Below are 12,311 nucleotides of genomic sequence, written 5' to 3' on the forward strand. Positions count from 1 at the left end.
TCAGTTTCTGTAACCACATTTTATTCTACAGGGGGTAAGGCCTGGGTATCTTTGAAGTCTACACATAGACAGTTCTATCTTGCTCAGTTCGTTATTTTCAAGCACAGCCAGGCAATTGAAATAGGAACTGTGAGTTATAGAAAGGGCCATTCCTTTTCCTAGGATTTGTGGATTTGTAGATGCAGCTTTAGTCATTAAATTTGACCTTGAGCCAAGTAATTTCAATTTCTTTAAGGAAAGAATTTGGCAGATATTGAAATGGATGAGGCCTCCTGTTTTTTGTTTTTGTTTTTTTTTTTTTTTGAGAGAGGGGAATTCTTGAAATAGAACATTTTTTAAAATTCAGTGAAAAGGAAAAAAAAACACACCCAGTATTTATATTCTCATCGTGTAATAGCAGCAATAACTGACACTTAGATAGCACCTCCTCAGGCCAGGTGCGGTTTTAAAGTGCTTTCTGTCTGACTCATTCTCAGAATGGCCATGTGAGATAGGTGTTGCTCTTTTCCCCACCGTAGGGTGGAGGGTAACTGATTCCATAACGGTTTCATAACTTGCCCAAGATCACACAGCATATAGCTGGTGGAGCCCGGCTCTGAAGCCACACAGCTTCCCAGTTCCTGCTCTCAGTCACACATGGAACAGATAACACGCATGACGCATGGATCCCTGAAAGGTACTTTACAAATCAACGCATGTGAAATGCTTTGAGTTTGAAAAATAAGGCAGTCCTCCAATGAAGCCTCATGAAAATGACATATATTGGGGCATTCTTAGCCTAGTAGTTTTTAAGTATAAATTAAAAAAAATAATCTGTATTTACTGCTCTGCCGGGTCTCCATTCCTCTGTGGGCTTTCTCCAGTTGTGGTGGGCTGGGGCTTGCGGTGGCTTCTCTTGTTGTGCAGCATGGGCTCTCGGATGCTCAGGCCTCAGTAGTTGTGGCTCTCTGGCTCTGGAGCACAGGCTTAGTGGTCGTGGCATGCGGGCGAAGCTGCTCTGTGGCATGTAGGATCTTCCTGGACCAAGGCTTGAACCTCTGTGTCCTGCACTGGCAGGCGGATTCTTTACCACTGAGACACCAGAGAGGCCCCTATGCGGTGTGCTATGCTTAGTTGCTCAGTTGTGTCCGAATCTTTGCAACCCCATGGACTGTAGCCCACCAGGCTTCTCTGTCCATGAGGATTCTCCAGGCAAGAGTACTGGAATGAGTTGCTATGCTCTCCTCCAGGGGATCTTCCCAACCCAGGGGTAGAACCCAGGTCTCCTGAATTGCACATGGATTCTTTGCCATCTGAGCCACAGGGAAGCTCGAGAAGCCCCTACATTTTTTGAAATATCAGACTTAGCTAAAATAGAGGTCATCTATAGAAAAGAGGCTTTGAGCTGCTTAAGAAATATGTACTAAACTAATAAAAATGTATAATGTTAACATGGCAAGATAGTTGGTCTAGTGTCAAATTCCTGGGTAAAATTTGATCTTGACCTAAGTCTTGCTTTTAGCTTTTAAAGCCATTCCGAACACTTCCCATGGATACACCCATCTGATAGATGAGAAATCCAGGTGGGAAGCCTTGCAGAAACCATCCAGGGTGTTCTTTCTTTGTTCCTGTGCTCGCTCTCTGAACCTCAAGTACATTTTTGCATTCCTAGTATTGATCCTGCCTTGACCCTCTTCTGGGCTCATTTTTTACAATTTGTCTTTCCAGCATCTGAAACTCAGTTTTCCCTAAATAATTCCCTGCTTTGGTCAGCCCTCAGACCCTCACAATCACTCGCTGTCTGGATGGGAACCTCTGTGAAAACCAGCCCCTTCCCCATCTGCCTTCTTGGATAAGTTTTTGAAACCAAATGTGCTGGTACAGTGACTTACTCAGAATTCCTTTTTCTTAGAGAGCTCTCTGGAGGTTTATATGGGCTAATGGATCCCCACCCACTTGACATTGTGCCCATTACATTATATGTTTCTTCCAAGGAACAAAAATATAACTCTCCCTTTCTGACAGCATGGGAGACACTCTCTTGCTGTTGCTCTCCAGGAAAAATCTCATAATCTAACTAGACAAACCCTTGCTGAAAAATTAGACCAAATGGCAATTGTAAACTCCAAGGAAAGCATTTTTCTTCTGTGAAGTATTCCCTAGCTGGAAGTGTTAGAAACTTTACATATAGGGATACCGGTTAAGTTCATGGAAAAAATGAAAGGCTATGGACAGCTGGATATACTGTCAAAAATGAGCCCTGTCAACCTAATTTTTTCCCTAGTTCTGTGCTGAGAAGCTCGCAGCCTTCTTAATTCACTTTTATGAGATGAATGAGAAAAGTGAATGGCTGAAATTTAGTTGCGAAAAGAAACACTGGGAAGCTAGCTAACTCCTTTTTGCTTATTTGGTAGGTTTCAATGAAGAAAATACCATACGATTACCAAACTGAGAAGGGGATGGAGAGAGATAAATCAGGAGTCTGGGATTAACAGATATGAACTACTACATAAAAAAATAACAAGGTCCCACTGTAGAGCACAGAAAACTATATTCAACATCTTGTAACAAGCTGTAATAGAAAAGAATCTGAAAAGTAATATGTATATTTATAATATATAACTGAATCCCTTTGCTGTACACCTGAAACTAACTCAACTTTGCAAATCAGCTTTACTTCAATAAGAAAAGAGGGATGTGGATAAACTGTGAATTTTATAAATGGAATACTTACTGCCCTTAAAAAAGAAAGAACTCCTGACTCATGCAACTGGATAGATGAATTCTAAAAATTATTCTGAGTGAAAAACCTTACACAAGAGGGTGCCTACTTTGTGGTTCCATTTATATAAAGTCCCTGATAGCTCAGTTGGTAAAGAATCCGGCTGCAATGCAGGAGACTCCAGTTCCATTCCTGAGTCGGGAAGATTGGCTGGATAAGGGTTAGGCTACCCACTCCAGTATTGTTAGGCTTCCCTGGTGGCTTAGCTGGTAAAGAATCTGCCTGCAATGTGGGAGAGCAGGGTTTGATCCCTGGCTTGAGAAGATGCCCTGGAGAAGGGAAAGGCTACCCATTCCAGTATTCTGGCCTGGAGAATTCCATGGACTCCAGTCCATGGGGTCACAGAGAGGCAGACATGACTAAGCGACTTTAACACAGTAAATAGACACAACTAATTTATGATGAAAATGATCAGAATGGGAGGGCAACAGCAGGGACTAATCAGGAAGAGGTGTGAGAGAAATTTGTGGGTTGATGGCATGTTCTTTACCACGATGAAAGTCGTGCATTTGTTAAAGCTTATTGGATGGTATATTTAAATTCGTGTATCTCATGATATGTTTTAAAACATAAAGATTTTGAAGTCTATCTCATGCATGCTGAAGTGTTTAGGGGTAAAGTGTATTGACATTTGCAACTAACTTTGAAGTGGGTTAAAAAAAACTGATTCAAAGATAAAAGGATGGAAATCTAGGTCTCAAATCTAGGTGGAGTGGAAATGGGTTTGATTGCATAATTTTCTCAACTTTTCTGCACATTTTCTGAAAATTTTCATAATGGAGTATTAGGGGAGAAGGCAATTTTTCTGTTCTAGCTTCCAAGGGTAGCAAAGATCTTGTTTTACAGGTGAAGGTACTGAAATCTAGTTCCTTGAAATCCAAAGGTTTCAACAGCGAAGTTAGTATTAAATCGAAGGGGGCTCTGATCCTACCATCTGTCTTCTTGTGTTGAGGCATGACTGTCCCAAGTCCAAACACCCAGAGCCTGTCGGATAAAATGGGAAGCAGGCAGGAAACCTGCTTTTCTTTGAAACCCTGTGGCCACTCCCCAATCTCAGAGTCAACTGACCTTTTTTCCAAACTAAAAGTTTTCTTTTTTGTGGACTTTTTCTTTAGCCAATTAACAATGTATGATAGTTTCAGATGAACAGTGAAGGGAAGGAACCATACATACACGTGTGTCCATCCTCCCCCAAACCCTGCTCGCTTCCACGCTGGTGCATAACACTGAGCAGAGCTCCCTGTGCTATAGAGTAGGTCCTTGCTGGTTATCTGTTTTAAATACAGTAGTGTGCACATGGCCATCCCAAAGTCCCTAACTATACCTTCCTCCCAGCAACCAGAAGTTCTAAGCTGAACGTTTTCTTGAGAGAAGATGCTAGGGGTAGTCAGGTTACTGAGCCCACTTTTTACTAAATATAAGTAACTACTGAGATATAATCTGTTGTAAAATGTCTGTTTTCTCAAAGAATTACTTTCCCTCCTGAGCTCATGTACTGGGAATTACAGAAGTAAAATTTCAGGTATCGTAGAATTATAAAACCAGGCCTGCCTGTAGTTTTTTCCTCGTTCAAGGAGAAATTCTGCAGGCTTGCAGATGGTAAGCATGTCTCCCGTTCAGAAGATGGCTTATGGAGTAGCGTGTGGAGTGGGAAGAATGCAGAGTGGGTTTTGTGGAGCCTGGGACGCTAATCCCAGGTCTGACCTCAGCTGGTCCTGTGACTCCGTGTAACTCCTCTAACCTTTGTCAGGGCCATCCTTTGATCTTGTTCTCCTTATTAGTGGGAGGATAAAAATAAAGCAAATTTCAAAGTTGAAAGAGTTGAAGGATACGCAAGCCCAACCTCCTGATTTTCTTGGTGAAAAAATTAGAGCCTAGTGATTTGTTCCGGGAAGCAGAACCTTGACAGAAGCAAAGCCAGGCCCTAGAACAGTCTTTTTACTGATTTACAGGTGGGTGTCATTACCTCTTCACAATTACCTCCATGTAATAACTATGAAAGCACTTTGAGATAAATGTACTATAGGAATCCCAGTGGTGGTGGTGCTGATATTTTTAAAGAGACATCTCAGTATCACATGTATATTTTTACTTAGAGAATATAAGTCTTCTGGATTTTAATATGGATACTAAGACTTTATGTTAAATCTATAACTATAAAGCCAGGTGTAGATAACAATTTATCTATAGGGAACTGGTCCCTTTGGTAAAATTCATCATTTCTGTTAATGCTCTGATCACTATGCTGGACCTTTTTATAGATTATTCTTAAGTGTAATATTCAATATATGTAGTAAATCATGAGATTCACTGTTTGAATTGTAGGTGTTCCACTGGGATGTGGTTGATCAAGTATATAAAGCAACACTGTACAGAATTGCATTTTGACATAAGAGGACTTTTGTAACACTCTAAATATAATGGCATATTTTCAATTATGTTATTGATATTTTGTTTTTTTTCCTTAAAAGGGCAAACACCATTTTGAGGTAAGACAGGCTAAATGAAAGTTCTTGAAGGCAGATCTGTATTGGCAGCTTTTTGATTTGGGCCTGTGTTTACGTTTTGTAGGCATCATGCAAGAGCATTATTTATTATTTTTTTTTTACATGTCTACTGAGGTATAATTGAAGTACAATAAGCTGCACATACTTAATTATTATTTGATCATATTTTAAAAACATTTTTATTAGAGTATAGTTGCTTTACAGTGTTGTGTTAGTTTCTGTTCATTCAGCAGAGTGAATAGCCATTCACAGCAAAGTGAATCAGCCAGCCATCCCCTCTTTTTTGGATTTCCTTCCCGTTTAAGTCACCTCGGAGCATTAAGAAGACTTCCCTGAGCTTATACAGTAGGTATAGTTATCTATTTTATACATAATAGCATCTGTATCGGAGAAGGCAATGGCACCCCACTCCAGTACTCTTGCCTGGAAAATCCCATGGATGGAGGAGCCTGGTGGGCTGCAGTCCATGGGGTCTCGAAGAGTCGGACATGACTGAGTGACTTCCCTTTCACTTTTCACTTGCATGCGTTGGAGAAGGAAATGGCAACCCACTCCAGTATTCTTGCCTGGAGAATCCCAGGGATGGGGGAGCCTGGTGGGGTGCTGTCTATGGGGTCGCACAGAGTCAGACACGACTGAAGCGACTCAGCAGTAGCAGCAGCAGCATATATGTGTCAATCCCAATTTCCCAGTTCATCCCACCCACCTTTGTTCCCTTGTTGTCCATATGTTTATTCTCAATATCCGTCTCACAATTTGATCAAATTTGACATCTTCATAAACTGGTGAAGCCATCTCCACAATCAAGATAAAGAACATTTCTGTCATCCCCCAAACTTTCCTCATTTCTTTCAATCCCACCCCCAGATAACCATTGACTTGCTTCTGCCCACATCCCCTCCCCCCATATCTAGAATTTTATATAAAAAGAATTGTGTGCATAAGATTTTTTTCTTTTTTTCCTCTTTGCCCAGTAGTATTCTATTATGTGGGTGGATACGCCGTAATTTGCTATCCATTCATCTATTGGACGCTTAAGTTATTTCCAGTTAATGTCTCTTACAAACAGTGTTGCCAAATCTTTGTGTGGATATGTTTTCATTTTCCATGAGTAAATACCTCTGATTAGAAGGGCTAGGTTATATGGCATGTGTATGCTTAATATTATGAAGTTCCTGAAGTGTTTTTCAAGGTGGTAATACCATTTTCCATTCCCACCATCAGTGAAGAAGAGTTCAGGTTGCTCAAAATCTTTGTCTGTGCTTGGTATGGTCAGTCTTTTAATTCTGGCCAATCCAATAAATGGGTAGTGTCACCTCATTTTGTACTTAATTTGCTTTCCTCTGAGGACTAGTAATATTTACATCTTTTCGTGTATGTTTGGCCTTTTGCTTACCTTTTGTGAAATGTCTGTCTAAAACTTTTGTTTTATTATCATATACTGACACATATATGGAATCTAAAAAAAATGGTACTGAAGAATTTATTTGCAGGGTGGTATTGGGGGCAGGAGGAGAAGGGGATGACAGAGGATGAGATGGCTGGATGGCATCACTGACTCGATGGACGTGAGTCTGAGTGAACTCCGGGAGATGGTGATGGACAGGGAGGCCTGGTGTGCTGCGATTCATGGGGTCGCAAAGAGTCGGACACGACTGAGCGACTGAACTGAACTAAGTGGAGAAATAGACATAGAGAACAACAGACTTATGGACATGGGGGAGAGGAGGAGGGAGGGGGAGATCTATGGAGAGAGTAACACGGAAACTTACAATTCCATATGTGAAATACATTGTTGTGGTTGTTCAGTCACCCAGTCCTGTCTGACCCTCTGCGACCCCTTGGACTGCAGCATGCCAGGCCTCCCTGTCCCTTACCGTCTCCTGGAGTTTTCCCAAGTTTACGTTCATTGCATCGGTGATGCCGTCCAGCCATCTCATCCTCTGACACCCTCTTCTCCTTCTGCCCTCCATCTTTCCCAGCATCAGGAATTTTCCAGTGAGTTGTCTGTGTGCATCAGATGACCAGAATACCGGAGCTTCAGCTTCAGTGTGAGTCCTTCCAGTGAATAATCGGAGTGCTCTCCCTTAAGATTGAGTGGTTTAATCTCCTTGCTGTCTGAAGGACTTAGAGGAGTCTTCTCCAGCATCATAGTTTGAAGGCATCAATTCTTTGGCATTCTTCCTTATTTACAGTCCAGTTCTCACAACTGTACATGACCACTGGGAAGACCATAGCCTTGACTGCACAGAGCTTTGTCAGCAGAGTAATGTCTCTACTTTTCAACACACTGTCTAGGTTTGTCATCTGCAAAATAGATAGCCAATGGGAATTTGCTGTATGATTCTGGGAACTAAAACACAGGCTCTGTGGCAATCTAGAAGGGTGAGATGGGGAGGGAGTTGGAAGGGGCAGTTGGGAGGGAGTTTTGGGAGGGAGGGGACATGGGTGTGCCTATGGCTGGTTCTTGTCTATGTTTGACAGAAAACAACAAAATTCTGTAAAACAATTATCCTTCAATTAAAAAATAAATAAATTTTTAAAAAGACAGAAAAACTTTTGTCATTTTATAATAGATTCTTAACAAATTTACAAGAGCTCCTTCTATAGTTTTGAATCCAAGTCCTTCTTCTGTTACTGTGTTGAGAAAATTTTGTTCCCAAATATGGCTTATGTTTTCATTTTTCATGGTGTCTTTCCAAGAACAGAAGTTTTACATTTAATGAAGTTTGACTTAACAATTTTAGATTTAATGTTTTATATTTTTTTTCACGTGTTCTGTCTACAAAAGCTGCCTACCTTAAGATATGGATATTTTCTGCTCCATTTTCTTTCTGTAGTTTTAGATTGTACATTTAGGTCTGTGATTTGAATCAGTTGTTGTGTTGAGTGTGAGGTAAGAATCATTGTAAGTTTTTTCAGTTTTGATTTCCAGTTGATCCAATATCATTTGAAATAAAAGTTTTTTTTCTCACCATTGAGTTACATTGACACAGATGTCAGAACTCAACATATACGTGTTCATCTGTCTTTGGATACTGTTTGGTTCCATGGATTTCTGTCCCTTTGCCAATAACCCACATCCTTGACTGTAGCTTTATAGTAGATCTTGAAATTAGGTAAGGCAAATTCTCCAACTTTTAACTATCTAGATGCTTTGTATTTCCAAGTTAATTTTAGAATCATGTTGTCACTTTCTACTGAAAAGAAAAAGCCTGATTAATTTTGTTTGAAATTACATTGAATCTATGTATCAGTTTGGAGATAAATGTCATCCATGAATATGTACAACTCTTTATGTATAATTTAATATGACAAAGTTTTGTAGTTTTTGATGTAGAGGTATTGGATATCTTCTCTTGGATTTATTCCTAGGTATTCTTCCCCCTCCCTACTACTGTGAACGGAATTGTAAAAAATGTATTTTCAATTTTTTGCCAATAATATATCATTATAGAGCTAATTTTTTGAATTAATTTCACATGCACATTGCTGAATCTTTCATTAGTTGTGTAGATTTTTATGGGTTGCTTGGTATTTTCCAAGTAAATAGTCATAATGTTGCATATATTGACAGTTTCACTTCCTTTTGACTGTTATTCATGTATCTCTTTTCTTGTTAATGAAATGGTTAGATCTTGGAGTAAAGTGTTGAATAAGAGTGTGGAAATCACACATTCTTGCCTTGTTCTCATATCTAATGAGGAAAAAAATAGGTTTTTAATTCTTTGAGTGTGATACTGGGTGTTGGTTTTTCCTAGATGCCCTTTATTAATGAAGTTCCTATTATTTGTAATTTGCATTTTTTAAAAAAAATCATGAGGGGTGTTGCATTTTGTTAAATGCTTTTATTTTTACATTTATTGAAAAATGTTTTTTTCTCCTTTATTCTATGAATAACACTGATTTCTATATGTTAAGCTAACCTTGCATTCCTGGAAAATGCTTCTTTGGTTTTGAGATATAACACAGTGGACCCTTGAACAACACAATTTTAAACTGTGCACATTCACTTAAACTGACAAAGGTCTATATAGTCAAAGCTGTAGTTTTTCCAGTAGTCAAGTATGGATGTGAGAGTAGGACCATGAAGAAGGCTGAACACTGAAGAATTGATGCTTTTGAGCTGTGATGTTGGAGAAAACTCTTGAGAGTCTTTTGGACTGCAAGAAAATCAAACCAATCAATCCTAAAGGAAATCAACCCTGAATATTCCTTGGAAGGACTGATGCTGAAGTTGCAATACTTTGGCCACCTGATGTGAAGAGCTGACTCATTAGACAAGACCCTGATCCTGGGAAAGGTTGAAGGCAGGAGGAGAAGGGGATGACAGAGGACGAGATGGTTAGATGGCATCCCTGACTCAATGGACATGAGTTTAAGCAAGCTCCAGGAGATGGTGAAGGACAAGGAAGCCTGGTGTGCTGCAGTCCATGTGGTCTCAAAGAGTCAGACACGACTGAGTGAACAACAACAACAACTATAGTACTACGTGATTTGGGTTGGTTGAATGCAGAACTTAGAATACAAGGGGCTGACTGTAAAGTTATATGTAGATTTTTGACTATGTGGAGGATCAGTATTCCTAACTTGGATATTACTGTTAAGTTGGCCTTATAAAACAAAATTGGACAGTTCTTCCAACTTTATTTTCTGAAAATATTTATACAAGGTTAGTGACTTGAAAGTTTGCCAGAATTCACTAGTACAAACATTTTGATTAGGGATTTTCTGTTAGAAAAGATACTTGGTAATTTAATTTCATATATATATTTCATTTTTATAATTGCCTGTGCCAGTTGCTAAGTGGTATTTTTCAAGAAACTTGTCAACTGCATATAGTTGTGACATACTTTAGTTTAATGATGTTGTATTATCTTACCCTTTTAAAGACTGTTGGATTTGTGTGACTTTTTAAATTCTGATATTGTTGATTTGTGTCTCTTCATTTTCTTGACCATGCCAGGCAGAGCTTGTCAGTTTTGTTGATCTTTTCAAATAACCAGCTATTAGATTTTGTCTTTGTCTTTTATTGATTTCTGCCTTTTACTTATTTCCCTTCTTTCTTTGGGGTTTAATGTGTTTGTTTTCTCAGCTTTATATGGTAGAATATTAGGTCATTAATTTTACCTTTTTACCTGTAATATAAGCATTGAAAGTTTTGTGTTCATGTCTAACCTTTTCTTTAACTCTATGTTGTAAATTTTAGTGTGTTGTATTTTTGTTGTTGTGTGGTTCAGAGTAATTTCTAATTATCTCATGGATTTGTCTTTTATCCGTGAATTATTTTGAAGTGTTTTTTTTTTTTTTTAACGGACAGGTATCCAGTATTTTTCTAGATATTATTAATGTTTTCTAGTTTAATTACCTTATGGTAGAGAATATACTATGGCTGATTTTGATTATTTCTAATATTGAGACTTTGTTAATAAGCCAGAATATGGTCTTTCTTGATGAATGTGCCGTACATATTTGAAAGTAATACATATTCTGAAGTTAGTTGAGTCTTCTATGAATGTTAATTAGATCAAAGTAGTCAGTTCTGTCTTTGCAGTCTTCCATGTGTATGATTTTCTTTTGAGGGAAGGAATCTAGTTTTCCTATAGATTACTGAAAGAGGAGTGTTAAAATCTCTTGGTAAGAGGGTAGAGTTATCTATTTCTTCCCTTCTCGTTGTCATTATTTATTTTATATATTTTTAGGATCTATTAATTAGATGCATTGGCATTTATAATTGCCTGCCTAGTGAATTGCCCCTGAATTGTTATTGTTTGAAATATTCCTTTTAATCTCTGGAGATACTCTTTGTCTTGAAACCTGTGTTATTTGATATTAAAGTTGCATTTCATGTTTACTAACTGCATAGAGTATATATTTTTTCTGTCCATGTAAAGTGCCTTTTTTTTGTAGCCAATATATAACAGTTTGTGTTTTTACATCTACTCTGCCAATCTGTGCCATTTAGTCTTTAGACCATGGTTGTATTTAGGTTCACCATTGAATTATTTTCTGTTTATCCCAAGTTTTAATCCTCACTTCATTCTTTCCTGCCATCTTTTAAGTTATTTGAATATTTTTATATATTCCATTTTAGTTTATCTAATTATATATTCTGGCTAAAGCTGTTTGTATCTTTTTTTTAAAGTTTTCTGAGGAATTACAGTATGTATACCAAGTATTTCAGTCTCTTTAGAGCTAAACTGTATCACTTCACATAAAATGTAGAAAAATTGCAGTGATATAAATTGTCCCCTAGTGATCCTTGTTACACTTTATGTAATATGTATATGTCTATGTATATTGAAAATCCCACCAGCTAATAAAATAATTTTTGTTTAAAATAGTTAAGTGTATTTTAAAGAACTTTAGAAAGAAAAATAGTTCTATGTTATCCAAGAATTTATCATTTCTGTTGCTCTTCCTTCATTCCTGAAGATCCATGGTTCCCTCTGGTATCATTTTTCTTTGGTCTGGAGAAGTTCCATTACCATATACATCTCTCACTTATGTATCAAGTCTTCTGGTGATATATTATCTTATTTTTCATTTATCTGAAAATACATTTATTTCACTTTCATTTCTGTAGAATATTTTCACTAGACACAGAATTCTAGCTTGATGGTTTTTTTTTCCCCCTAGCCTATAAAGATGTTGTTTTGCCATTATGCCTCCCTAGTTTCAGATGAAAAATCTTCAATATTTCAGCCCATCCCCTGAGTCTAATGGGCCATATACATCTAGCTTTTGTCAGTAATTCTTTCTTTATATTCTTTCATCTGTTTTATGTTTTATGGTTTGTCTTGGTGTACTTTCTTTTGTGCTTGTGAGTCATTGAGCTTCTTGAATCTGTAAATTTATATCCGTGACTAAATTTGGAAAGCTTTCAGGCATTATTTATTCAAAAAGAATTGTTTTCTCAAAATCTACATCATCTCCCTTGAATGTGAAATCTAAAAAATAGTTGAGCACATAGAAGCAGAGAATAGCATGTTGATTACCTGGAGTGGGGTGGTGGGGAAAATGGGGAGATAGACGTTGGTCAG

The sequence above is a fragment of the Oryx dammah genome, unplaced genomic scaffold (genome assembly GCF_014754425.2).
Source record: "Oryx dammah isolate SB20612 unplaced genomic scaffold, SCBI_Odam_1.1 HiC_scaffold_11, whole genome shotgun sequence".
NCBI lineage: Eukaryota > Metazoa > Chordata > Mammalia > Artiodactyla > Bovidae > Oryx > Oryx dammah.